This window comes from Chelonia mydas, chromosome 6 (assembly GCF_015237465.2).
Source record: "Chelonia mydas isolate rCheMyd1 chromosome 6, rCheMyd1.pri.v2, whole genome shotgun sequence".
NCBI classification, from domain to species: Eukaryota; Metazoa; Chordata; order Testudines; family Cheloniidae; genus Chelonia; species Chelonia mydas.
The window spans coordinates 64,078,955-64,104,364 of record NC_051246.2 but is presented as its reverse complement, the minus strand read 5'-3'; the positions used below and the strand labels follow the sequence as shown (position 1 = coordinate 64,104,364).

Below are 25,410 nucleotides of genomic sequence, written 5' to 3'. Positions count from 1 at the left end.
CAGTTGAGGCACTCGATTTGCTCGGTGACTGGTATACAGGGAGGGTCTCTTGGCCTGGGACAGAAGCCAGACATCAGGAGCTCTCCATCATGATGAGGTACAATTTCATCTTCCGGTTCTTTATGGCTCTCAATTTTAATGCCAGGCAAAATTACACTTTTGGGGGATGTGACACGCCCCAAGGCAATGGACGCACCGGGAACGCCCGTCACTCACCGAGATAGCCTCCTAGCACAATAGGCAACACTGAAAGCCCTGACAGCCAGGCATACTCTCCAGCAATCTAAAGTTCTGAACAAGACAGAAAGGACAACAGTCCTTACTATTACTCACTAATAGCACTACTGTATCTAAGGTAAGTGAAACTGCATTTGAAGTAATCTCAACTCAGACACTGCTGAGGCTCTGTCTCGAAACAAGGCAGCTGAGAAGGAAATGAGGGCAGTTCACCCATGCAGATTTATATGGTGCAGAGCACGAGGCAGAGTACAGTGCATGTACAGGCCAAATGGGCACTTCAATTGGAGATTTTAGGTCGAAGGTGCATACATACCTGGAATGGAGCACCCATAGGGACACTACTTGATAAGAAGGATGCTTCTGCATGCTGTACATGCCAATATGGCTCTTGGGTCTCCTGGTGTCAAAGGAACCTCAGTAATTAGGTCATCTGATACAGAGGTTTAGGTCCTTGCTATTCACTACTTTATAAAAATGGAACACGTGGATTCAAACAAGCACAACTACAAGCTATCCTGATGCAAAGCAAAGATAGGAAGAACAGTAGGTGGCCAATATGGCTCCATCAGGAGCTCTTTAATGACCTGAAAATTAAAAAGAAATCCTACAAAAAGTGGACAAATTGCTAAGGAGGAGGAGTACAGAAGAACATTACAAGCATGTAGGAACAAAATCAGAACAGTTAAGGCACAAAATGAGTTACACACAGCAAGGGACATAAAAACCAATACAAAAAGAGATTCTTTAAATACATTAGGAACAAGAGAAAGATGAAGGAAAATGTAGGTCCTCTACTTAGCAGGGCTAACAATGACATCATGGAGTCGGAGGTGTTTAATGTCTATTTTGCTTCAATCTTCACTAAAGGGGATAATGGTGACCAGATGCTCACCAATTCATATTAATAAAGGGAGAACGAATTAAAGCCAAAATAGGGAGAACAGGTTAAAGGCTATTTAGAAATGACAGATATGTTCACGTCAGCAGGGCCTGATGAACTTCCTCCTAGGGTACTTAAGGAACTAGCCGAAGCAATCTTGGAACCATGAGCAATTATCTTTGAGAATTCTTGGAAGAAGAAAAAACCACAGTACCTATCTTTAAAAAGGAGAACAAAGAGGAACCAGGGAATTATAGACTAGTTAGCCTAACTTCAATACCTGGAAAGATACTGGAACAAATGATTAAACAACCAATTTGTAAGCACCTGGAGGATATTAGGGTTATAAGGAATAGCTAGTACGGATGTGTCAAGAACAAATGATGCCAAACTAACCTAATTTCCTTCTTTGACAGAGATATTGGCCAAGTGGATAGGGAGAAGGCTGTAGATGTGCTTACCTTTATTTTAGTAAGGCTTTTTACATAGTCCCACATGACATTCTCAAGCAAACTAGGGAAATACGGTCTAAATGAAATAACTAAAAGGTGGCTGCACAGCAAGTAGAAAGACTGTACTCAAAGAGCTATCAATGGTCTGCTGTCAGGCTGGGAGAGCACATATACCGAGGTCTCACAAGGGTCAGCCCTGCGTCCAGAAGTATTCAATATTTTCATTAATGATTTGGATAATGGACTGTGGAGTATGCTTATAAAATGTACAGATGATACCTACAGCTGGTAGGAGTTACAAGCACTTTAGAGGACCGGATTAGAATTCAAAACAACCTTGATAAATTGGAGAATTGGTCTGAATTCAACAAGATTAAATTTAATAAATCTGAATGTGAAGTACCTTATGCAGGAAGGAAAAATCAAATGCACAACTACAAAATGGGGAATGAATACAAAATCACAGGATCTTAAATTAGCTGTTACCACTCAAGAAAGATCTTGGATTCATTGTGGATAGTTCTCGGAAAACATCCACTCAATGTGCAGCAGCAATCAAAAAGCTAACAATGTTAAGAACCATTAGGAAAGAGATAGATAATAGAACAGAAAATATTATAATGCCTCTATATAAATCTATGGTGTGCCCACATCTTAAATACTGGGTGCCAATCTGGTGGCCCCAGCTCAAAGACACATTAGAATTGGAAAAGGGCAACAATAATGATTAGAGGTATGGAACAGCTTCTGTATGAGGAGAGATTAAAAAGACTGACTTTTCAGCTTGGAAAAGAGATGACTAAGGGGGGAAACGACAGATCTAGAAAATCATGACTGGTGTGAAGAAAGTAAATAAGGAAGTGTTATTTACTCCTCATAAAACAAGAACTAGGGGACATGCAATGAAATTAATAGGCAGCAGGTTTAAAACACACAAACATAGTGCCAATCTATAAAAAGGGAAATAAGGACAACCTGGGGAATTACAGATCAGTCAGCTTAACTTCTTTACCTGGAGAGATAATGGAGTAAATAATTAAGCAATCAATTTGAAAACATTTAGAAGATAATAAGGTGATAAGTTAATTAAAGTTAATTAATGATCTGGATGATGGGATGGATTGCACCCTCAGCAAGTTCCCAGAGGACACTAAACTGCGGGGAGAGGTAAATACTCTGTAGGGATAGAGTCCAGAGTGACCTAGACAAATTGGAGGATTGGGCCAAAAGAAATCTGATGAGGTTCAACAAGGACAAGTGCAGAGTCCTGCACTTAGGACAGAAGAATCCCATGCACTGCTGCAGGCTGGGGACTGAATGGCTAAGCAGCAGTTCTGCAGAAAAGGACCTGGGGATCACAGTGGATGAGAAACTGGATCTGAGTCAACAGAGTACCCTTGTTGCCAAGAGGGCTAATGGCATATTGGGCTACATTAGTAGGAGCATTGCCAGCAGATCAAGGGAAGTGATTATTCCCCTCTATTCGGCACTGGTGAAGCCACATCTGGAGTATTGTGTCCAGTTTTGGGCCGCCCACTACAGAAAGGATGTAGACAAATTGGAGAGAGTCTAGTGGAGGGCAATGAAAATTATTAGGGGACTGGGTCACATGATTTGCAAGGAGGGGCTGAGGGAACTGGGGTTATTTAGTCTGCAGAAGAGAAGAGTGAGGGAGGATTTGATAGCAGCCTTCAACTACCTAAAGGGGGGTGGTTCCAAAGAGGATGGAGCTAGGCTGTTCTCAGTGGTGGCAGATGACAGAACAAGTCTCAAGTTGCAGTGGGGGAGGTCTAGGTTGGATGTTAGGAAAAAGTATTTCACTAGGAGGGTGGTGAAGCACTGGAATGGGTTACCTAGGGTCGTGGTGGAATCTCTATCCTTAGAGGTTTTTAAGGCCTGGCTTGACAAAGCCCTGGCTGGGATGATTTAGTTCAGTTTGGTCCTGCTTCAAGCAGGGGGTTAGACTAGATGACCTCCTGAGGTCTCTTCCAACCCTAAGCTTCGATGATTCTAAGTAGCGGTCAGCATTGATTTGTCAAGAACAAATCGTGTCAAACCAACCTGATAGCTTTCTTTGACGGGGTAACAAGCCTTGTCAGGCATAACGAGTGGGGTGCTGCAGGGATCAGTTCTGGGTCTGGTTCTGTTGAATATCTTCATCAGTGATTTAGGTAATGGCATAGAGAGTACACTTATAAAGTTTGCGGACCATATCAAGCTGGGAGGGGTTGCAAGTGCTTTGGAGGATAGCATTATAATTCAAAATGATCTGGACAAACTGGAGAAATGGTCTGAAGTAAACAGGATGAAATTCAATAAGGACAAATACAAGGTCTCCACTTAGGAAGGAACAATCAGTTGCATGCATACAAAATGGGAAATGACTGCCTAAGAAGGAGTACTGCGGGAAGGGATCTGGGGGTCATAGTGGACCACAGGCTAAATATGAATCAACAGTGTAACACTGTTGCAAAAACAAAAAACCGAACATCATTCTGGGATGTATTAGCAGGAGCGTTGTAAGGAAGACACAAGAAGTAGTTGTTCCGCTCTACTTCACGTTGATTAGGCCTCAGCTGGAGTAGTGTGTCTAGTTCTGGGTGCCACATTTCAGGAAAGATGTGGACAAATTGGAGAAAGTCCAGAGAAGAGCAACAAAAATGATTAAAAGTCTAGAAAACATGACCTATGAAGGTTTCAGAGTAACAGCCGTGTTAGTCTGTATTCGCAAAAAGAAAAGGAGTACTTGTGGCACCTTAGAGACTAACCAATTTATTTGAGCATGAGCTTTCGTGAGCTACAGCTCACTTCATCGGATGCAACATCGGATCCGATGAAGTGAGCTGTAGCTCATGAAAGCTCATGCTCAAATAAATTGGTTAGTCTCTAAGGTGCCACAAGTACTCCTTTTCTTTTTATGACCTATGAAGGAAGTTTGAAAAAAATTGGGACAGGAAAATGGGATTAAATTGCAGCAAAGGAAGTTTAGGCTGGACATTAGGAAAAACTTCCTGTGAGGGTGGCTTAACACTGGAATAAATTGCCTAGGGAGCTTGTGGAATCTCCATCACTGGAGATTTTTAAGAGCAGGTTAGACAAACACCTGTCAGGAATGGTCTAGATAATACTAAGTCCTGCCATGAGTGCAGGGGACTGGGCTAGATGACCTCTTCAGGTCCCTTCCAGTCCTATGATTCTATATTAACTAAAGGTAGGGCAAGAAGTAATCAGATTAATCTGCAGCAAGGGAGATTCAAGTTAGATACTGAGAAAAAAAATTCTAAATGTAAGGGAAGTTAAGTTTTTGAATAGGCTTCCAAGGTTTACTAGGTCCTGCCACAGCACAGAGGGTTGGACTTGACTTCTCGGGACCCCTTCCAATCCTATGTTTCTATAATTTTATGGTTCTGTAAGGCTGGAATTTTTAAAGAGTACTAAAGGAGGTAGGCACCCAAAATCCCACTGAATTTCAACAGGATTTAGGCCCCTTTGCATTCTTTTGAAAATCCCATTCTACATCAGTACTTACATAAGCATAAGTAGAAACTTATTTACATCAGATGAAATAGCATAAAGGATTCTACCATGAAATAAGAGCAATGTATTCAAATCTATGAATAGATAAACAATGCAGTAAGTATTTGTAAGTATTGATAAAACTATTAGGAACGGAAGATTAGGTCTTGAGTTGCTGAAATGATTTAAAAATTATTAAAAAGATCACCTACAAAATTAACACTGCCTTCCTTTCATTTCTTGATATCTTAATTATTGGAAAAAAACAGTATAGAAGGGATGTCCCACAAGGGGTTTTCAGAAGCCCTACTAGTACACCCCTCACTCCCACGTAAAAGTGGTTCAGCATGTACTAGCTTTTCTGGCATTTGTCCATTTGTATTTCTAAACAAGAGATGCTTATATCCTGCCCTCTGGACACCTCTTATGTATTTAATCATCAATCAAGGTACAATACACAAAACAGCAACCCTAAAAGTTGTGATTAAACATCCAAGCAGTACAAAAAATTAATTCCCAACTTTGACTATACACATCACCTCTCAAACAGTATTCATTTTCTCAACAGCAGAAATTAGCATTAAGGTCAATAAATTTGGGCACCCACAATTACACTAGATAGGACAAAGTGGAAGGGATATAAATTCTCATTCATCAAGTGCATGAAACTAACTCTAATCCAAAGGGGTTAAGAAGAAACTTCTAGTATGACCTTGGTTATTCCAGAAATGTCCACATGGAGTTTCTTGAACCTTCCTCTGAAGCATCTGGTACAGACTGCTGTCAGAGAATGGATACTGGGAGTAGATGGACCATGGCTGTCCCTATGTCTCTGTTAGAACTTTCAATACAAAAACAGTCCTTTCAACCTACCCACATTATATTCAAGTTTAAGTTGGCAGATTTCAGTTTGATTTTTTAATTATCTTTGTATCAATTATTTGTTTTAGAGCCCTGCAGTGGGACTGGGATCCTGCACGTCCTACTGCCATAACAGCGGAACGGGTAAAATGTACTTTGTTGCGGGTGGGATTGGGTGAGCAAAAATTAAAAACAGACTGCAGTAATTTGCAAGAAAATAAAATGCAAGTTTAGGAACATCTGCTGTTTAAGTTAACTTTACTATCCACTTACTTTAAGCCTCTTTTAAAAATTTATTTCTATCAAAAACCTAGTGCTGTGAGCAGCTTTTCTATTAAATGTTTTTTAAAAAGCAGTAATACTTCTGACATATAAATAACTTGAATGGTATGTTTAAAAGTTCTACAAATGGTGCTTAAGAGGTTTAAAAAATTCCATTTTTAAAAAACAATTTACTTTTTATCATTAAGAAAATCTGCACCTTTTAAGGCAAAATTATGGTGCAATTTATTAACATTCTGTGTAATATATAAAAGATAGCAGTTTTTTATTAATAGAATTTCAGCAACATAAAGCAGGATTTAATACTTAAATTTACACGAGGGATAGAAAGATTTGAGGTCTATTATAACAGGAGTTAAAGTATTTTTTTTACGTGGTTTAAGCAAGATTTGTTTTATTCTTTTCGTGGTAAAAATGGTGTCTGAATTCCATTTTTATATATAAACAGATTTTTTGTGTGCGTGCTTTTTTTTAGTAACATGAATGAATCTGCCTCTCTTGCAGGATTTGCGGGATGTAAGGTTTTTGCAGGTGGGAAAGGAATAAAAATGCAAGAAACAATGCAGGAGCGGGTGGGAATGGGTATTGCAGGTTGGGACAGGACAAAAAAAAAAGTCCCGAGCATGACTAATTTGTTCCTTGTAATTAGAATATCTTTGATATTGAACTGATTTTTTTTTTCTTGAATATCCAGTTGACTCAGTTTAAATGAGTAAATATCTCATGGAGCTTTTAGACATACCAAAAGGTTTTAACATTCTGCAGATCCTGCAAATTTTACTGAGAATGGACCTAAATTAAAACAAAGAAGGGTTAACTTGTAAGGAAAGGAAGAAAGGAATTATGAGTGCTGCTGTGTTCCAAGAAGTATCTGTATAAAGAGAAATCGAAGAATTGTAACAAACAGTGTAACAAATTTCACTAGTCTCCATGCAAACTGGAGACATTTTAAATCTTTGCAATGACTATGGCTAGACTGGATATTAGCTCGGTGCAAAAACTGAGGCCAACTGTGCAAGATGTATAGCAACAGGCACTCCCAGGATCACAGATCAGAATAGAATCCAGATTCCTCTGGAATGTTAGAGTTTAGTGGAAATCACTAAGCTGTCAAGGTTTAAGAATCATGAACTACTTGATGTAAACAAACCAAACAAAACTCCAAATGCTTATCTGGAGGTTCAGTGATAGTAGCTAAAAAAGTGCAGGCAAAATGTTGTCAAGCCTTCACTGTCAACCTGAAAAGACCCAAAGAGCTACAGTTTACTTCCCTAGTGGAAAAAACTGTAACCAAGACATTTAATATGGGAAGGATGGCCCCATTAAGACCTATCAAGCCATGGCCAGGTCATTTGGACGAATATGAAGCAATTTGTGGTTGTGACCTGTCTCCATGGGCTGTCTCTGTAGTGAGGATGGACAGAGGACACCTTTTAGTTACAGGCTAAATTTGGCTCGTGGGCAACATTTTGTGGATCCAGATCTATTTTATTGTAGATCTGGAAGCATAAGAAGTTGCCTTATGAAACAGTTTTAATTAAAAGTTAATTTTATTCTGATCAAGTAATTTTCACTTTAATACCACACTATGCATCCATTTTGGTAATTAGTGTAACTTAACATAACTTACTTTTTATTAAATGAATTTTTTAAATAGAGGGCATTGTCAAAGGCTGATAAGATGGCATGCCGTTTTTTCTTAACCTTAGTTCCCCAACATGACAAAGACAATAGTTTGGCTAAGACATTTTCAGTGCCTTGAAGTAGTGATGGAAGATTTCTAATTACTATTAACAACTGTAACAATAGGATCTCATTTCCAGTTATGTATTTGTCAAGTATCCAAAACTATGACACCAGCACAGATCAGACACACTCATCTAGAACACTGGGATGTTATTTCCTCTTCTTGTTACTCCCTCTTACAACTGCCTTTGGACAGCAGCTGCAACTCCTCATATCAGATTAGCATTCCATTTCCATTCTCTGGAGCTGGACTATTTGTTTCTATAGCAACAGCTTTGTCAGCTAGCATGAAATGCATGCAAAGAGTTGAGGAAAGAACTTGCATCATACAATCAGAAATGTCTTTCCTCAGTCTGCTCACTCAGCTGCCCCTGTTTTTTAGACAATACTGGTTAGTCTTCTAAACTTGTTACATAGAAAATTAGACCATTACTCAAATGCAGAGCCATAAAACTCCTTTCTGCTACCTATCAAGCTCAGTTGGCAGATGGCTAAAGACTCCCAGTAAGCAGCAGTAATTATACAATACCAATAAAACCTCTAAAGAGCAAAAAGAAAGGGAGTACTTGTGGCACCTTAGAGACTAACAAATTTATTTGAGCATAAGCTTTCGTGAGCTACAGCTCACGTCATCGGATGCATTCAGTGGAAGTAGGCTGTAGCTCACGAAAGCCTATGCTCAAATAAATTTGTTAGCCTCTAAGGTGCCACAAGTACTCCTTTTCTTTTTGTGAATACAGACCAACACGGCTGCTACTCTGAAACCTCTAAAGAGCAGCGCTTAAACTATCTGCTCTACTTACGTCAATCATTTGAGACCACTTAAAGCCTGAATGATTCAAGTGAGTGAAATCAGTTTAAGAGATATGTAAGATACACAACAGTAGATTACTTTTAAGAATACTTTTAAGAATACACTTCAATTCCATTAAATTCAGCAATCCTTATTAGCATTTTTGAAAACCTGAAAAAACTGGATACTTTGGGGTTCCCCTCATAAAATAGAATAAAATTACAGCTCATTCACACAATAAGGCAAGACCACCACTAAGCTCTATATTCACTTTATATATAATCAGTCCTTACCATGATTTTTGTAAAGGATGGGGCAAGCAATGGTATGCATTAAACTAGGAAATTGATCCTTCTCTGACAATTGTCTGCAATGGGTCCCCTTGAACTGATGTGGAGCAGGGTGGATAAAAATAAACGTTTTTTTAAAAAAATCAGTTTTTTTATTTAAAACCGATTTTTTTGATAAAATGCTTTTTGAGCAAAACCTATCTAATTTGACTTAAGATACATTATAGCTCAAAGATATCTCATCATGGAATACGGATTATAAATTCTAATTCTATAGTATGAGACAATATAGTCATGTAATGTTTAAGAAAAGTTTTGTAAATAAATTCCAGTAGTTCATGGATTAGGGACCCAATCTTGTGGGGCTCCAGGGGCTTCTGTATAGATTATTTAGGTTAATCTTTCTATCTACCCAATGGGACTCAGTGCTCAATCTAGAAGACACCATCAGAGATGCTTAGTTTTGCAGTTCTCAAACTGTGGATTTGTGTCTCCAAAGATAACATGCTTGTTAACAGCAAAAATGTTTTAAAATAAATAATATAGAGGTGAGAAACAACAGACCTCAACCCTATTGTCCCTCTGCAAATTTGTGTACACAGATTACCTTACTTCTCTCTAAAAGTGTGATGTTTCAAAAAGTCCAATGAATAGAAAGATTGTTGGGGGCGGAATAGATCTGGACAAGGAGAAGAAGTCTGGAGATAAATATGAGAAGGGAGTGACAGGCAGTAGAAACAAAAGTGAAACTGTTTGAGCAGCATATTCCAGAAGTCTTGAGGTCTTTCTGAGTGTAGCCTTCCCTGATTTGATATCTACCATACCATTCTCTCACTAGAAGGGAAAACCCAGTATGGGAATATTTTAATGAAGTTCCTCTACCTGTGAAGAATATGTATTAATGTTATACCAACCAACAAGAATGCACTTTTATGTAGAAATCCATGATTAAATCGAGTCTTCCTGACTAGTAATTTAAATCGAATCCATCCTGATGTGGAGGTTAGTTTAAATGGTATACAGATAAGACAAGACTGCTGTACACGATTACAGGAAGCACAAGCCTTAGCAATAACTTTCTATTGAAGCGTTGAATAGTTTTGTTCCAGTAACAGTAGCAACTAAACTGTTTTCAAACCTGGTTCAGGGGGAATAGCTGCTGATCATGACAGCAAAGAACTCCCTCTCTAAATATTTTAAAAATAGATCTTAAAATCCTTAGAGAATATCCTGACAACAGAATTTCAGTAGATCTGCCTACCATTATAGCTTTAAAAGAAAGCTCTGCAATTTCTCAATAGTTATTGACAACATTCTTGAAGTTTAGCTTTTAAAATTCACCATTTTGATACTGAAAATAAAGACTTGTGTCCATGTAATTAAGGCAAATTAGGAATTTAACATTGTGCCTTTTGACCTCTGTTTGCATTTTATCATCCTCTGTTTCCACCAACAAAGTTCGTCCCTAGCGTAACCCCTTTAGTGCGGCTTCCACACCTTACTAATGATAATGCAGCTAGTGCTAATACAGAGATTAGCTCTTATGAAGTGAACAAACAGTACAGCAGAGGGCAGTCTCCACAGTAATTAAAAGAAAGGGACTGGAAAGGACAGGAGATGGAGATGAACATGAAGGGCAAAGAAAAGTCTGTTCAGAGCAAAAGTTTTTATATTAACTAAAAGGAGCCCATATAAATGAACAATTATAAAGCTTATTAAGTGTCAGAAACAACCCCCCCGCCCCCCCGCCATGTAGTTCATATATATTCATTACCTTGGGCTGCTTTCATAGATTCATAGATTCATAGATATTTAGGTCAGAAGGGACCATTATGATCATCTAGTCTGACCTCCTGCACAACGCAGGCCACAGAATTTCACCCACCACTCCCACAAAAAAACCTCACACCTATATCTGTGCTATTGAAGTCCTCAAATTGTAGTTTAAAGACCTCAAGGAGCAGAGAATCCTCCAGCAAGTGATCCGTGCCCCATGCTACAGAGGAAGGCGAAAAACCTCCAGGGCCTTCCAATCTGCCCTGGAGGAAAATTCCTTCCCGACCCCAAATATGGCGATCAGCTAAACCCTGAGCATATGGGCAAGATTCATCAGCCAGATACTACAGAAAATTCTTTCCCGGGTAACTTGGATCTTACCCCATCTAAAACCCATCACAGGCCATTGGGCCTATTTACCATGAATATTTAATTACCAAAGCCATGTTATCCCATCATACCATCTCCTCCATAAACTTATCGAGTTTAATCTTAAAGGAAGATAGATCTTTTGCCCCCACTACTTCCCTCGGAAGGCTATTCCAAAACTTCACTCCTCTGATGGTTAGAAACCTTCGTCTAATTTCTAATCTAAATTTCCTAGTGGCCAGTTTATATCCATTTGTTCTTGTGTCCACATTGGTACTGAGTTTAAATAATTCCTCTCCCTCTCTGGTATTTATCCCTCTGATATATTTATAGAGAGCAATCATATCTCCCCTCAACCTTCTTTTAGTTAGGCTAAACAAGCCAAGCTCCCTGAGTCTCCTTTCATAAGACAAGTTTTCCATTCCTCGGATCATCCTAGTAGCCCTTCTCTGTACCTGTTCCAGTTTGAATTCACCCTTCTTAAACATGGGAGACCAGAACTGCACACAGTACTCCAGGTGAGGTCTCACCAGTGCCTTATATAACGGTACTAAGACCTCCTTATCCCTACTGGAAATACCTCTCCTGATGCATCCCAAGACGACATTAGCTTTTTTCACAGCCATATCACATTGGCAGCTCATTGCTTTGCTAACTTGCACCATGGTACAGTAACAGGATGAAAATGTGTGCACATACAACTAAACATCTAGTTTCACCATTGAACTCTCTGCCATACCAGCCCCTTGCTCTACCATAAATATATTGTAGATTGCAGTGGAGAACAAGTGCCATTCTAACAATCCAAATTAAAAGAAAAATGCTCAACTGAATTTTCGCTTTTCCTTCATTCTTATAGCACATATCCCAATTTGGAAAGCCTCAGAGCAGAAGGGCACTATATAAACAGTAAAGAAATTCTTAGAATTCCCACTGGATGTTAACAGATCTCAGAGGAAAACGAGCAGCTTGAAAACAGTCAAGTTATTTTCTTATCACTTTACACAGATAGTTAAGACTTCAAATTTCACTGACTGAAAAGTAAACATGTCTGTTCCAGTTTCAAACTGTGGTTGCATTCTCTCAGAAAGATTAAAATTAAACAGTGTTGCTGTTCTGGTTATCTAAAGGTATTTCTCTGCATTCTGCTTGTCCTGTTCTGGACTATTTTGCCAGGGTCTTATTTTTATTCCCTTGTTTTTAATGTCTGACTCTCACTTATCTTATGTAAAGTTTTGTCCATTCATACAAACTATTTAAAATGTTGTCGGTACACCAAAGAGAGATTGTGAGTTGGAACTAAGACTATGCACATTTATTATAAGTTCAAATCAAAATATAATATGAATATCTAATTTGAAATCTAGAACTAATACAGAAGAGCACTAGTCTAGTCCTTCACTAGTATTGTTTACTCTTGAGTGCTGTGATACTGTGCACAAACAGGTTTTGTTCCTTCAAACTGGTAGATGAATCTGGTAAAACAGCTATATTTGGGCCATTTACTCATATCTACATCAAGTCTTGGGAATGTGCTTTGCTGAATGTGTGCGCATGGGCTTATTTTAAAGTTTGTTATGGAAATCCACACTTCTACAAGACAGTAAGAACAACATTTCCACTGAAAGCAATACAGTATATCCTGAATGAGAAGAGGTTTGGTGTTTTGTTAAACATATTAATCATCATTTGTTGTGGATATGACGCAATTTAAGTGTAATATTAGAGATTACCACTGACATACAACACTCTTCTCATTCAATGCCTGTGTAAAACTGACTAGAAGATTGAGGGAAGTCAAGGCACTGAAAACCTGTAAATGGTGGTTGCTGTTATCTGGTGAGTCTGGCATCCATATCTTTAAGGGCAGCTTCAGGCATATAAATCCGATTTTCCTGCAGCTTTGCCTCCAAAGACCCTGACGTGTTTACTACTTCAAATCTGCCAGCGCACATGAGGAAGAGACAAAAAGAGCTAATGTTTTATTTAACTGCTGCAAGTTTCAACAGCTTTTAACAATAATCCTTGAAAGACATTTGACTCATAATGAAAAGGAGTACTTGTGGCACCTTAGACTAACAAATTTATTTGAGCATAAGCTTTCGTGAGCTACAGCTCACTTCATCGGATGCATGTAGCTCACGAAAGCTTATGCTCAAATAAATTTGTTAGTCTCTAAGGTGCCACAAGTACTCCTTTTCTTTTTGTGGATACAGACTAATGCGGCTGCTACTCTGAAACTTGACTCACAATGGTTATTAGGTAAATCATGAAACACTATCATGCCCTGATCAAACTGAAAATGCCCCTATCTTGGAATACATCTCCCGACTTAGTTTCTGCAGTATGTTCTAAAGGTGTGACAGCCAAGTGATCCACGTTTTTTATCCTTATTTTCAGTGCTCTGGCCTAGCTAATAATTACACCTGTCTCCATATAACTCAGTTTTCCTCAAAAGTCATGAGCAAAGCTTTCAAATTGCCACTGTCTTTTGGGACTTAAATAATAAAATTTGAAGATACCTTTCAGAATAGATTAAAACTCTTTAAAGCCATAAATCTTTGAAATCCAAAACAGAAAACTCAAGGTTGCATGATTTACCCCTGGGGGAATTCTGTGCCACTGCATGCACTAAGAAAACATGTCATGTCTCCCCTGCCCAAGATTTCTCTGCAGAAAGTGACAGGGAAGCAAAGGGAAGCCATGCGGTTGGGGGGGGGGGGAGAAGAGACACGACCCAGACTGGAGATGCCCATGGGGATAGTTGGGGGGGGTGGGGCACTGACCTCCCAAACAGAGGCAAGGTAGGGGGTACAGAGGGTCACGTGCCACTGCCCCCCCTCCCCATTTCTACAAGCACAGAGCTGCCCAGATGAAGGAGGATGCCGCTTGGCTCTGCCGTTGCTGATTCTGCAACTGGACACCGCTTACTGGGTCCTAGTGCCAGTTGTGCTCCCCTTCTGTGTGCTGGGAGCCATCCTGTTTTCTGTGTAACAGTGACTGCCCATGGTGGGGTAGGGCATGTGGGGAGGGGGGATGGCGAGGAGGAGGAAATGGGAGAAGGAGCGTGGGGTGGGAGGAAGAGGCAGTGGGGAAGGGAAGGGAGATGGGGAAGGGAAGGGAGTAAGGGAATCGGGGGGAGAGTGGGAGCTTGGCTGTAGCTGAGACTCCCCTGTTAAGCCGTCCCATCAAGCACCCACCCCAACGAGCCCCACCTCCCCTGCATCTGGACCACCCCAATGAGCCCCCTCGCATCCAGAACCCTGAGACCCTGTGCATCCAGATCTCTCACTTAGCTGTCCACACTCAGATTGCCCCACACAGAACCCTGTAACCCCACTCCTGATCCTCCCACACTAAGCTCCTCTACACTTGGATCCTACTGGGTTAAGCCTGCCTGCCCACACCTGGTGTTCCTGGCGCAGAGGGGCGGGGGCGGGGGGGGCTGCAGGGTGATCTCCCACCTCCGTGCAACCAGTGGCCTGTGCTCCCACTGCCATGCTGGTGCCTCTACATTTATTTATTAATAAAATTTGCAGAATTTTAAAATATGTGCAGAATTTTTATTTTTTGGCACAGAATTCCCTTAGGAGTAATGATTGGTATAGTACACAAAATGTGAGTATCTTGTCTAAACATGGCCTTAAATACTTTATACAGACCATATTCACTTCTGCACCATCTACATTCTGACCAGAACTTTATTTAAGCTCTTTTGTTTTGATGCCCACAACTATTATTTCCTGTAAAATATCATCAATTCCAAGTCTACTATGTCACAGATATAAGTTTTCCCTCCTGCACAAATCTGATGTAAACTGAGGACTTGTCTACACTTACAACACTGCACTGGTGCAGCTGTGCTGCTGTACAGCTTAGTGAAGATGCTACCTACTGTGATGGGAGAGCTTCTTGCATCAGCATAGGTACTCCACCTTTCCAACGGGTGGTAGCTATGTTGATGGGAGAAGCCCCCTTGTTGACACAGCGCCATCTACATAGAGGATTAGGTTGGTGTAATTACTTTGCTATGGGGTGTAGATTTTCCACACTCCTGAGCGACAGTTATACTGACATAAGTTGGTAGTATATTCCAAGCCTGACTTTTGCTCTAGTACAGATCTGCAAGTGGATGCATCAACAAGTAAAAAAAAAATCACAAATCTAACTTTAAAGTCATTCATTTCATGGATATAAATAGATTCTGATCCACAATTAATGCTATCTTGTAAATTCCAGAGTATATTAGAATTTTTATAAGTGAAATGTTTAGCTACTGCACAAATAGCACTAACGTGGCAAACATTTGGATCTCCCCAGATCCCATTTTGTGGAACAATCGAGTGCTAGAAGCTTCTTTTAAGTGAAAGAGGGAGATTCTGTGCTGCATCTTACATCCAAGAGTTCTGAAGGCCCTTAAGAATAAGGTTGCTGAGTAGCGATCAGAAATGTGCACTCATGAAAATCTAGGTGGATTGACTTAAATCAAAATTATTTACATTACCAATTTTAAGCATGATTTATAATCAGCAAGCAGGAAACTATGATTGAAATAATTAATCTTGTTTTGCATTTCTACTTTTTATTTTCCAAAAGATTTATTTTCTCACTGATTGGGATAACCATTAAAACAAGCTGATTTGCAAATAAATGTAGCCTCTACACTAAATTTGGTACTTTTCCTAACCAGGAGGATACACTCTATCTATAAAAATTTATTTAAGCTATTTGCACAAAATCATCATTTTGAAGTCTTTTTTTGTTAGATAAGTAAAAACCATCTTAAATGTATTGGATACGCAAGAAGAAAAGTAAGTTTATCAAAACAGGTTTTGAATTTAAAAACTGATTTATCAAATAAAGGAAGTACATTAACTGTAGTTAGCGAATTGACAAATTGTTTTTGGTCACCATGGGATGATTTTCAAAGAATTTAGTTGCTGAAAGATGTAGACAGATACCTAGAGGGATTTTTAAAAGTGCCTAAAGATGCAGATAAGTGCCTTCTTAAGTGCCTGAAACACCTTTAAAAAACTGGCTCATGTCCTTCATGTTTTTTCAACTAATAGCTCTCTCCCCCATCTACTTTTTATTGATTAAAAAAAAGGAAAACAAGGTTTCTTGCTTTTTCAACTTCCAGTTTCACAACTTTGAATGATCTAATCCAAGCGAAGAAAATATTTTCTCTACATCTGATACACTGAAACCAAAAGTAATAAAGGCAAAAGCTTTTCTGGGCAACAGAAATGGAAAGTACTTACATTTGGACAAATGTAAAATACCAGCACTTGCTCTACTGTAATGACTGAAAATAAAACACTTAAGTAAGCTTGAGATAACCTCTAAAGTTAAAGTATTCCCCAATTCCACATATCCAATTAAAAAGCATCACAAACACATCCAAATTTGAGGAGTGCTCATTAATGCCGCTTTTTTAAAAATTTAAATGATTAAGATATTATAATAAATTTAGTCCTCACAGTTTGTCATTATTTCAAATTTAGTTTTAAAACTTTTTAAAAAAAGAAAAATGTATATAATTTAAATACAAAAATCAAACTTAAAAACACACTGATTTTTTTAAAGCAATTTTTATTCACCCTGATTAAAATAAACTAATATACAGGAGGTTATCAAGTGCTGTACCTACAATTCTGGGAAGGCACTGGGGCAACCAGAGAATTACAGATTCGTAAACTTTCATTCTGTACCTATTAAATTTATTGAAACAATAATTAGAATACAAAGGATCTAGAAGATCATGATATGACAGGGTCTGACTAACATAGCTAATCTCTAGAAAAATATTAGCATATGAGAATGCCTCTAGATAACCATGACAGCAAGGAACAGAGTCAAAATACCTACAATTAATACTGTGGCTTCTGAAGAAAAAGATACATATTATACAACCAATGTTTTACATCATCAGACATATGGACAAAAACTAGAAAATTAAATGTTTATTAACTATACACCCCCATATCCTCCTTTAGTGCATCCTCATGCTTTTGTCCAATAGGTTTAGACCAAGAGAAAATATTCTACTAGATGGTTTATCATCATTTAGTATAGAGGGAATTTTATAGGTTTAGACACAAGCTAAACCAGGACTGGCAACATTCCCATTATATTTGTATTTCCAGCTTCATAACTAAGCTAAGATATATGGTTAAAAAAGCAGATAGAAACCCAACTTACAAAGATATTATCCTTCCAAATATCCAAACAGGAAGACATTATGGGACACATTTTACATCCAATTTTGAACAATGCTCTATACTAGGGATAGTGAACAGGCAGACTGCATGCCAAATCCGGACCACTAGTCTCTTTTGAACGGACCCCAAAATCTTTTTATTTACTTATCATCATCATCAACATTTTCTCTGGCGTCTGGACATTGACTATACCTTGAAGAAATTTGAACCTTTACAAAAAATAATTGATTACCCCAGCTCTATACAAGGATTAGCTGCTTCTGATGTCAAGACAGAAAAACGGTCAGAGGCTTGTGTCTATACTAGTGCTCGTTCTATGACATTATATAATACTATATATGGATATCTTATTCCAGTCAGTTGGATATCTAAAACTGAGCTCAACTGATAAGTGCTGGAGAAACTGGGCAAGTAGAACCTCTAGAACATATTGAATGGCATTTCCCAAAAATAATGGGATAAAATTAAGGTGGTTCAATAGCTCACGAATATGAAGGTTATACTGCAACCTGAAGCAATTTTGGAACTATGTAACCAAAAATTAGAAGGGCAAAAAAAGGTATTTATTTTTAACCACAAAGTATATAAGTGTAAATGTATGGAAGAGCCCAATGACTCATCTTATAATCAACTGCTGGAGATGGAAGAAGAGTAACTTATGCTTTTAAAGACGACAAAATATTTTTAAGTACAGATGTATTTTTTTGACTACCTGTCCAAACATTCTTACCAGAAAGTTGCACAGAAGAGACATCCAGAACAAGAGAAGAAGTCTGATGAATAGCTATTTATACTTCATCAGGTTTCTTGGAACACTTTTAATGGTTCTGAACTAGCGTACACTGATTCTACTGACCTACTGAACATTGTAAAAAATTAAGGAGTACTGTGACTGCCTCAGAACTCAACATGTGCTTCTACTGCTGCTTTGGAGGTGGTGGGGGCACAGTCTAAGAATATTCAGTTATTTTGGCATGCTGCCAAATTTTTCCTGAGAAATGCAAGTAACAGAAGGGAAATGGTGATTGTCCAAAGCTTCTCTCAGCAAAAACCAAACAGCATTTCATGGAACAAAGAAAGGGCATGTCTGCATCCTGAGGGCTTTCATCCCAAGTTTAAAAGTCCTGCTGCAAACAATGGAGATGTTAGAGTTTCTCCTACCCTCCCTTCCCAGCAAAAAAAAAAAAAAAAAAAGTCTGCATGACTTTTATAATGCAAAACATTAGGCAATCTAAGCATAGTGGTTTAATTACTTCCCTATAACAGAAATTGGTCCAATAAAAAGTATCATCTCACCCACCTTATCTTCCCTATAATAAAGGAGGCCTGAAAGTCACCACATAATCCATTCAAACCAATTTTTTTTTCCTCCCTGGGAAATGAATGACCAACTACATCTTTAGCCTACAGAGACTCATTAACATACAAATAAAAAACAAAACAAGGAAAATATCTACCTGCTTCACAGACTCAAAAAACCCTTTTAACACAATCTGGCCCTGAGAACTGGACCTTAAAAATTTGCTGCAAAACAGAAGTGGTGGAAAACAGGGTTGGCAATTTCTTGGGAAAAACTAGTTTAGGACAGGGCATTGGTAAATACTGGATTAAACTGGGAAAAAATAATTGCATCAGGATCCAGCAAGTTCAGCAAGCATAGAACAAATCTTTACAAAAAAAAAAAAAACTTTGGAAGCCGCCATTCAAAACTCAGGAATAGGCTTGGTCTATCCACTACACTAAAGATGGTTTTCTGCTACAAACTGCTGCATGGCCAATCGAACCTGGATTGGTAGTCTGCAACCCCACATGCTTCTGACTGCTTAATGCTCCAAGCCCACAACTCAGGCATTATTGTCGTTTTCACATAATCACATGCTTTCAACTTTTGTTTATATAATATTGAAAACTGAAATGTATCATGACATGCATAACTTTCTTGGAGAAAATACTGCATACAGACACACTGATGTTCACTATTACAATTACATATATTGATATTACGCCCACAGCAGTTTTACTTCTTATTTGTACAGTGCTAAAAAAAAAAATCTACTGCCTTATGTAACTATGTAACTAAAATTAAGTGTAATGTAGTGTGCACTAATGAAGCAGTTTTTAAAATAAAAAATGCCTAAAACTGGGACTAATTAGTTTTTCCTGGGATGGTTAAAACCATTATTTTTTTACCTCGTAAAAACTACCTCTGGTAAATACCATGCCATCACTGATGGAAAACCAGCTCCATTAAACCCCTGCACAGATCCATCAAATGCAGGATTAAAAAAAAAAAAAGCACACCATAGACCTTCAAGCAAGACAGGGAGCAAACCAGGGATGTAACCTTAGCCCAAACTTCAACATTTACATCAATTACCTACCAATCGTACAGGAACAATTCCCAAACCAATGACTCCCCAAAAATGACAAAAATAATGTGTGCCGTCTACTGATTTAGTCATACTATCACCTATATAAGATCACCAAAGAAATATACACCTTCTAGAAACTTACTCTCCAAGTAAAACAGTTTAATTCTACTTACTCTACTACATGGGAGTAAAGTCTGGGGCCTAACTTCAACTAATTACACTGACAAGAATAAAACCCTGATAGAAACCCTATATATTCAGGTCTGCAAACAAAATACCCCATGTGCAGAAGGAACTCCAGCAACAATGACTGCTGAGCAGAAGACCTGGGCTAACTCCCTTTGCTAATCAACATACAGCAAGAAACATTAAACTTCTAGTGTCATCTCCTCCAAAGCAGCAAATATTATTTCCACTGCAAAGCACTAGAAGATCAAAAACAAACCAAATGAGATCATCCACTTTTATATCATTGTTCATCAGCCATAAATTTTTTTACCTGCAGTTCAGTGGAACATACAACCCCGCTCAAAGCCAAAAAATGGTCAAGATGCTAGACCCAGCTCCAAAAACATCAATACAGAAGTCACTGGGAAGAGCAAGTTAAAAAAAAAAAAAAAAAAAAGCAATAAGCTAGACTGCTGCAGATCCTTACACAGGACTCAATACAATGAGATATACAAATTAGGCAGACTCTCACCAAATACAGAATCAGTGAACAGAAACTAGAAGTTGAGAGGCCACAAAGCAGCGGTCTACACAAAGGCTATGTCTATACTTACCCTGCTACAGTGGCAGTGCTGCACCTGCACCACTGCAGACACTCACTAGAGCAAATGGAAGGGTTCTCCCGTCACTGTAGTTAATCCACCTCCATAAGAAGCAGTAACTAGGGCAGTGGTCACCAACTGGTCAATCCCAGTCGATCGCGATGTCCAGCAGTGCAGCATGGCTGCCACTAAGGCAAACCCCTGCCTACCCCGACTCCATGCCGCCCCCAGAAGCGGCCAGAGCAGCCCTGCGACCAGGGGTCTCCCTCTGCATGCTGTTCCTGCCTGCAAGCACTGTCCCTGCAGCTCCCATTGGCTGGGAGAGCTGCGGGGGTGATGCTTGCAGAGAGGGGCAGCATGAAGGGCTGCAGGGGTGCACTGGCCCCTTTCAGGACCAGCGTTGGGCCAGGGTAGGCAGGGAGCCTGCCTTAGCCTCACTGCACCCACCGCCAACTGGGAGCTGCCGTAGGTATGTGCTGCCGAACGAGAGGCTGCACCCCAACCCCCATCCTTAAACTCCCTCCCTGAGCCAGCACCCCATACACCCTCCTACACCCCAAACCTCCTCCTGCATCCCAAATCCCTAGCCCTGAGCCCCCTCACAGAGCCAGCACCCCATACCCCCTCCTGGACCTGGAAACCCCTCCTGCACCCCAATCTCTAGCCCTGACCCCCTTCCCAGAGCCAGCATCCCCAACACTCTGCCCGAGCCTGGAGCCCTCTCCCAGAGCCCACACCCTGCACCCCAACACACTGTACCAGGTCAGAGCCTCCTCCAGGACCCAAACTCCCTCCTAGAGCTTGCACTCCTCACCACCTCCTGCACCCCAACCCCCTGCCCCAGGCTCAGCCCAGAGCCGCCTCTCACACTGCAAACCCCTCGGCCCCAGCCCATAGCCCACCCCCCACCCCCTTTCCCCAGCCCAGTGAAAGTGACTGAGGCTGGGGGAGAGTGAACAATGGAGAGGGGGAGCAATGGAGTGAGTGGAGTGGAGCTTTGGGGAAGGGGCAGGGCAGATCCTGGGTTTCCCTAGGATTCAAAAAGTCATCTTGGGCGTAAATGTTTGGAGGCCACTGTGCTAGGGTGATGGAAAAATTCTTCTGTCAACCTAGCACTGGCTTCATTGGGGGTTAGGCTAGCTTAACCACTTTTCCTTGGGCGTGGTTTTTTTCATACCCCTGAGCAACATAGCTGGGTTGACCTAACTTTTTAGTGTAGACCTGGCCAAGGGAGGACTCTCTGATCAGCCAGTATAACAGAGACACTTCCTACTCCAGTTTCCAAAAAAAGGAGGAAGAGGAATATTTCCTCAAATTATCAGGAATCACAGAAGATAACTCCTTAGACAGTGATAATAGAAAAAATATGATTTAACCAAGTCTTTTCCCTACACTTTAGCAAGGCTCTTGTAGCTTATATACTAATTAAATCTTAGTGATTTAAAGTTGAAAGTTTTAAATATTGCTTGATTTTTGTTATAAAAATTTAAGTCCTTTTCTCACAGATCCTATGATGGCTGGAGAACCAGTGAAATGAACATCACTATAAAGAGCAAAAGGGATTTTTAGCCAGACTGCTTAAAACTTGTTAACAATATTTAATTTCAATGAATAATTGGGCAAAAAGTAGCATTTGTTAATGATTCACCACCACCAAACCTTAAATTAATGAATGAAAACTAATATACAATTTCTGGAACTCTTGACATGTTCTGCAGAAAGATCAAAATATTCCCCAATAGGTCTAAAAACAAGAAAAAAAATCCCTTTTCCACGAATAAGTAATGGAAACCCAAAAGACCTGCTTGTGGGGATACTGAAACTCTGATCCTTGTACCTTCTGCCTCATGTAAGAATGGTAGAGGTCTTATATGTTCCCCAACAGATTTTCAAGTAGGAACTCTATTCACCCATCTAAAACATGCAACAGTCCAACTGGCACTAAAGAAATTTTATTCCAGCAACTTTATAAGCCGCAACATAGCTTCCAACTCTTTCCTCTCATCAAGCTGATTGAAAACCTAGCTAAAAATAGTCTTCAATGCCACCTCTCTGGTGGATTCCCGAGACAGCATTGGTCACTCTGATGAATGACTTCTTTTTCGTAGAAGAAAATGTCCATACTTATCTGGCTGAACCCCACCGTTGCTCTTAATGCTATTGGCCAAACTCTGTCCCACCTCCTGGAGGCAGCAGAGGTGAATGGAAATGCCTGCAAACAGTGAGATCTTTCTTCCTAGACCAAACCTAAATGGGTTTATTAGAAGTAACTGCAACTATGGATTTTTAGCCTCTATTCTTGGCTACTGCAACTGTCTATATCTAGGAATGAAATCACATACACCTCTATCCTGATATAATGCAGTTCATGGGAGCCAAAAAAATCTTACCGTGTTATAGGTGAAACCGCATTATATCAAACTTGCTTTGTCCTCGGGAATTTCCATTATTAATACAGTATTTGACATAAGTTTTATTCTTGGTATTGTTTTAGAAAGGGCGCATCTGATGTTGTCCTTCACATCAAGCCCGGGGTCGGGGTCAGGGCTCACAGCTGCACGCTGGGGCTCGGGCTCGTAGTCCCGCAACTCCACACAGGGGTCGGGGCTCACAGCCATGCGTCGCGGTTGGGTCTCACAGCCCGGTGCAGGGGTCGGGACTTGCAACTTGCAGCCGTACGCTGGGGTCGGGGCTCGCGACCCCCACAGAACAAGGTTGCAACCCCCCCAGTTTGAAAACCAATGTTGTAGACGGGACAGAAAATCATTTTTGCTTTACCGCGTTATATCCGAATGCGTGTTATATCAGGGTAGAGGTGTATCTTGAGAACGCTCCAGTTGGTTCTGAATGCAGCACTCCTCCTGCTCAACACAGGTTACTCAAATACCCCAACTCTTTGGACTCACTCCTCAGTGAGCGCAGAGTCCAGTTTAAGGTTGTTGTTCCAATTGTCAAAGCCTTGTATGGTCCTAACCATCAGAGACTCTTTTCACAACCATACCAGCTACCTACTTTCCACTACAACATCAACCAATAGTGGGGAGACTTGTGACTGCAAGAGAAAGAATCAGGAGTACAGAACTCACTGACAGGGAAAATAAAAACGACTGACTAACCAACCCTTATCAATTTCTGTAAAAGTGCAAAACTCACTTCTTCAGTCAAGTTTTCTCCTCAAGAGTACCCCTATTCCAACATATCTAATTAAAAAAAACCTCAACAAATCTGCCTTTTGCCAGAAGGGAAGGAAGAAATTGATAAGAAAGGTACGAGGTACTCAGAAGCCAGTCCTGCTTCTTGAGACAAAGCTGGTATCATTGATCAAATTCAATGAAGTTGGAACTGAAAGAATGGGAGATAACTATGGCTATGTCTATCTTACAGCCAATGTCTACATAACTTACGTCGCTCAGGGGTGTGAATAAACCACCCCCTTGAGTGACATAAGTTACCCTGACATAAGTGCTCATGTGCACAGCTTCTGCCATTTGCAGAGGTGATTTTATTATGCCAACGGGAGAGTTCTTTCCCATCAGCATAGTGTGTCTTCACCAGACGTGCTGAAGCAGCAGCCCTGTACGTGTAGACATGTCCTATGTCACCTAATTATACCATAGAGGCCTATCCTGCCCCTCCAGTAACAGCATGCAATAGATTTGAACTGCTCTTTTTTGTATTTTTTCATTACATATAATGAGACAGGGAAAAATTTCTTGAATTGGTGAATGTAGGATAAATTTGCATTTTAATAGCTCAGTGAAGTAAACAGGATAGATATTTATACCAAGCAGAGGTAATCATAACAATTCCAAAAACTGTTTTACTGAGCAACACTTCAAACAAGACTCGTGTATATATACACATATATACACACACACACACTTCAAAAAGAAATACCTAACGTAGGAATAAGTTTGTACAAGTCCCACATGACAGGGATACTAGATGTAAACAAGTTTATTTTCATTAAACAAATGTTTAAATCTCAATGTTTCCTTAAACAGAACAGTTTCTTTCTTTCTACAACTTCCACCAATACTTTAAACTCAATCCCACATATTTCAGAGTTGGGAAGGGAGAATTCCAAAAATAAACCTTATGACGTAAGCCTAAAACAATGTCACCATAAGGCAACACCCACTTGAGGTAGGAGTACCTTCATTAATCATCTTTTTAGTTTCATGCCGAAAGAATCAACATAGTACCGTAGAAGTTTAAGCCTCATAAGAACACAATGATGCCATCCATTTGAAGATAAACAGCTATTAAATTCAAAAACCTTAGAGCCAGAATTCCTTCAATTACGCTAATCTAATAATGTAAGCTGGATATTTGGCAGTTGTATGTTGGGTTACTGAGTAATGCCTTCAGTAAATGGGACTTTAACAAGTTTTACTACATTAATCCTTTGAATGAAAAGGGCCAAAGAACTCTGGACATGTCTCCTTTAAAAAAAGTTAATTTTATGTGTGTCTATAGCTCTGGATAGATGTATTTTTATATACCAAAGCCAAAAAAAAAAAGGGGGGGGGATTATTTACTTACCTTGTAATCCTGCTTCTTTGAAGGCATCATTTTACTGGATTCTCCCTTCTTGGGTCTCACATCTCCAGCATTAATCATGCAGACTGATGTGCTTTGCACTAGAATTGAGGCCCAAGAGTGGAAATGTTATGACTGTTCAGTGTTGTCATTTTATATTAGTTGTCCTGCATTATGTTATGGATAGTACTAAAATATTCTATTAACTGTAGCATGCTGTCCCCTGGAAGCTTGATTAGAACATTTACATCCCATGAAGCTATTTCAATGAATGGAAATTTGTAATATTAACCAAATATC

At 39.7% G+C, this 25,410-nt stretch overlaps 1 protein-coding gene across 9 annotated transcripts in view; it reads right to left on the bottom strand.

The window, feature by feature from the left end:
- The window catches only part of PALS1 (protein associated with LIN7 1, MAGUK family member), a 146,348-nt gene that overhangs the window by 90,218 nt on the left and 30,720 nt on the right, over positions 1-25,410 (bottom strand). For 4 of the 9 annotated variants that reach the window (XM_037900260.2, XM_043549657.1, XM_043549653.1 and 1 more), the window contains one exon: positions 25,114-25,211. The exons of the other annotated variants lie outside the window; for them this stretch is intronic. The gene's annotated coding sequence lies outside the window, so the exon portion shown is untranslated. The remainder of the gene's footprint in view (positions 1-25,113; positions 25,212-25,410) is intronic. 9 annotated transcript variants of the gene reach the window in all.